We start from the raw sequence: 4,906 nt of genomic DNA on the forward strand, positions 1-4,906 counted from the left end.
GATGTTTGCTGAAGTTTCCTACATTTCGTTACTCACATACATACATACATGTAGATGTTAAACAGCAATTACATGCATAGATTGTGCAATTTTTAAACACGCTTTATTAAGTTGTCAAATTTGGCTGTTCTTTTCTCACGTGCAAATTTTGTCACTTTCAAATAAAGAAAATTACGGATACAAACAAACATACATATATACATAAGTAGGTACTAATTAAGGACTGACTGTGAATGTGATGATATTTCCGTTAAGGAATAACAACTAATTGATGTAGGAGCGACGTCAAATCTTCATGAAAAGAAAATCAATTATATTTCCCAGCAAAATGTTTGCCTCCAAAGATGCAGTTAAATGATATGTACAAGTGATCTGGATGTGCATCAAATTATGAATTTTCACTGATGATTTTTACAAGAGCGTGACTACTGAAAGATGCACTCCAAAGCACTGCATTTTAACTAACCCTTTGGCACTGCATTTTAACTGACCCTTTGGCATTGCATTTTAACTAACCCTTTTGCACTGCATTTTAACTGACCCTCTGGCACTGCATTTTAACTGGCCCTTTGGCATTGCATTTTAACTAACCCTTTGGGGTAGAATAGGAGGCAGTCCAAAGCACGTGTTTTGATACAGGCATTCTGCGGAAATTGTGCAAGCCATTACAAAATATGCCAGAACAAATAAAATGCATTTATCATTTGTGCAAAACAAAAATATTAACAACTTTATTACATTAACACAAATTATGAAAATTCTCCATTGAATTCAATCGCAAACATGCGTGTTTCCTCCGCTTGCATTTGTTCCAAGCTGAACTGTTTTTGCTTCATTTGCTAAATGGGTTGTCTTCCCATCACCAGTTAAGATTTCGACACGTACTCCAACAGCACTCCATTCGGAAATTTTCTTCTGGTGAGTTGCCGGAAAAATGTTCACAAATTAAATATTATTTAAATATTAAATATTATTTAGTTTGTATTAACAAATGTTTGGACATGTTGACACGCTTATCTCTTTTTGGAAAATGAAAGCCGCTGCCTGTAGAGATGTACAATCTGATTTATGTACATATAGGGATCTCTAAGAACTGCTAATAAAATGTAGCGAACGCAGTGCCTTTTTCACGACTCCGTTTGGACTGCATCCGGATGCTGTTAAATTGTGAGGAATTGGAGTGCCTTTTTCACGACTCCGTTGAACTGCATCCGGATGTTGTTAAAATGTGACAAGTGGATGTGATTCTTTGGATTGCATCCAAATGCGGTTAAAGTGTGAGGACTGGAGTGCCTTTTTCACGACTCCAGTTGAACTGCATCAAAACATGCCGTGACAGAACTAGTCCACATTGCACTACTTCCAATTTATTTTGCTGGGATATTTATTATTTAGCATATCTGCATATTTTGCATATGCACAAAATATGCAACACAGTAATAAAGCTGTAAACAGATACAACGTTTGGGTAAAGTTTTGTGTCGTTTTGGCCGTTTTTACACTGTTGGGCATGATGCCGAAAAATTCAAATTCATTTGAAATATATGCCGGCAAACAGATAAACGCTGGACTTTGGTATCGTCGTCGCCCTGTTGTTGTTGTTTTTTTCTCGACGCCCAACGCAAAACTTGAATCAAACGTTGTATCTGTTTTCAGCTTAAGATAAAGAAAATATTGAATTTTATATAAAAACTTTCTTATTTTATTAAATTTTATTTTTTTAATTTTATTTTATTTTTGCATAGTTTAATAATAAACGAGTAAGAACGGCGTTAAGTTCGGCCAGGCCGATCTTTTTATACCCTCCACCACGAGTTGTATTGAAGTAAAATCAAACAAATCGTTTCCTTTCGTTTATGAAGAAGAGTTAATACCGAATTTCAGCAAGTTCGGTAAAACAATGTGGATAACCTTCAAAATACAGAAATTCGGGAGATAGTGTTCCATGGGGGCTGTATCAAAAGTCGATCTATACCTACAAATTTTTGGCGGAAAGTTTTTGGGCTCAAAGGTGTCTAAATACCAAACATCCTATATTTCGTTAAAATGTTCAAAATGCCGAAAATCAATAGGTACGCTTCTCTGGAGGATATAGGAACCCGCAGATCTATTCTGATAATTGTCATCTGGAATATTTTATAACCCCATGGAAGACTAAATAACAAATTTCAGTCTTTCGGTGGGATATTAACGTCACAACCTTAAGAATTACGAAAATCGGGTGGTACGGTTCTATGGGGGCTATATCAAAACGTGGACCGATATAGCCCATTTGCAATACCAAACATCCTAGGAGAAATATAAATTTCTATATCAAATTACAAAGCTCTGTATTAAAAATTGCGAGCTGTATCTTGATTTCAACAGACGGACATGGTTATATCCCAGCAAAAAAAGTCCTCCCAAAATCATGGGTTTTGTAAGAGATTTTTGGCATCCGTAACTACTCACAAACCCCCTTTCTTCTCCATTATTTTTACAAGGGCATGTCGCACTCAGTTTCTAGTTATTTTATGACCACTGGAATAACTAGTTATTCTGTGGTCACTAGAAGTTGAAAAGTAAGGTGAAAAAATTATATTTTTAGAACAGTTGATGTAGAGAATTTGTTTTTTGTTTTTAACCCACTTAGCGCCGAGAATTTATTTTGCGAGAAAACTTAAAACTTTTTATGAAAATTATATTTTTGAGATTTTTTAAATTACTAAAAGGTCGATTTTTTTGAATAGCTTGAGTTTTTAGCCAATTGCGTGGAAATGCGTAGGTCAAATGAAGCGTCATCAAAAACCCAGAGTCTTACGTCAATTTTTGCAACCATTTTTTGTGGCGTTTAAACTACCAGTGGCTTTATCTGGGTTAATTTCATCACACTTCTTACTTTTATTTTACTTTATTTTATTTCGCTGTCTGCCCGAATTGAACCCACGAATCCTCTGATTTCTAGCCAAAGACACTACACACTGTGCCACGCACACGAATATTAAGGGTTGCTTAAGAACTTAAATGTGCGGTGCACATGTGCACCACGAACTGTTATTTTTTAATTAACAAAAACTCGCGTGCCGACGGTGAGCGTTGAACACACAACCCTAGGATTTATAGTCGGACACACACACTGTACCACCGTCCTCATTACTTAGTGAGGAGTAAAGTAAGTAGGTTTGCATTGTAATTTTTTTAAGAAGTTACCCATTACTTTTTAGATTACTTGTAATGCGAAAAGAAGCTTGCTTACATTACTTTGTAATGGGTTACGTAATGACTAACGGATCCGAATTTTTGCTGGGATCGACTTAGAATTTTACCCTGATCAAGAATATAGGTACTTTATAGGGTGTCCAATGAATATTTCGATGCGTTACAAAAGGAATGACAAATTTAATTTAACCGTCCATACTATGTATGGTGTTATAACAATAAACATATAACCATATTTAAATAAACCACACCACACTATGATAAGGGGTTGTTCTTGTTGTAGCAACGCAAATGTGTTCGTTCGTGTATTATTTCAGTTATCAGGTTCCTCTGTATCCAGATTCAAGAATTCTGCAACCTGGACTGGTTGCGTCCATAAGGAATGAGGAGACAGGTGAGTGGGGTTAGCTGGCAGCTAAACAAATGCAGTGTATCGTGTGGTCCCAATCGACATGCTGGGCAGGTGTTAGGTATCGTGGCGTCAATTCTGGCCCAATACGAATTGAAGCGGCTGCATCGTCCAGATCTTAACTGGGCTAAAACCACTCGTGTTTGCCTTGGCAGCTGGAGTTCTTCTGCTGCGATGGATGGGGGGTGGTCTCCAAGTACGGCATTCACACTGTATCTCTGTACTGCCTGCGCAACCATGTAAGTGTGAATGCTATCCAAGCCTGCCTGATAAGTAGACAGCGGAATTTTATGCAACCCTTATTTTTGGTCCGATTTATGTAAAATTTTGAGACTGGGTATATTTTTGGCTTCTGATTACATTGCAATCGAAACATATGACATATGCAAAATTATGCAAAATTTATTTGCATATGAAAAATTTATACATTTTACATATTTTCTTATGGAACAAATATGTATTTCAATAATAGATACAAAAATGTTTGGGTTTGTCAGTAAAATAGAGAAACACAGCCTCAAACTTCAAAATACCGAAAATCTGGAGGTATCGTTCTATATGAAGGCCTGAATCTAAACCGACAAATGTTAGGTGGAAAGTTTTTTACCCCCAAGAAAGACTTAATACCAAATTTCAGCCATTTCGGTGGGATATTGAGGCCACAGCCTTCAAAATACCGAAAATCGGGAGGTACCATTCTATGGGGTCTATATAAAGACGTGGACCTATACCGATAAATTTCAGGTGGGAAGTTTTATACCCCCAACGAAGAGTAAATACCAATTTTCAGTCATTTCGGTGGGATATTAAGGGCACAACCTTCAAAATACCAGAAATCCGGAGGTACCGTTCTATGGGGGCTATATGAAGACGTGGACCTGTGCCGACAAATTTCAGGTGGAATATTTTATACCCCCCATGAAGACTAAATAGCAATTTTCAGACATTTCGGTGGGATATTGGGGCTACAACTTTCAAAATACCGACTATCGGTATGTGCCGTTCTATGGGGGCTATATGAAGACGTGGACATATCGCTCATTTACTCAAAGAGTGACACATTTCAAAAAATCAAGTTTCGAGAAAAACGCTTTTTAAGTTGCCGATTGAACTTTGACTTCCCAACTTAAAAAGACTACTACACTAAAAATAAAGTAGCTACTTGGACCATCTTTTGTGAAGAGGTAGCCAGATATCAGTGCTAAATTTATGGGCATGATCAAGCATGACTTGAAGTGTTTTAGTGGTTCATAAACTCCGAAAACTTTTTTGTTGATTTATGCCAAACTTCTAGTAAAT

Source organism: Musca autumnalis, unplaced genomic scaffold (genome assembly GCF_047663935.1).
Source record: "Musca autumnalis isolate F117 unplaced genomic scaffold, ASM4766393v1 scaffold_4, whole genome shotgun sequence".
NCBI classification, from domain to species: domain Eukaryota; kingdom Metazoa; phylum Arthropoda; class Insecta; order Diptera; family Muscidae; genus Musca; species Musca autumnalis.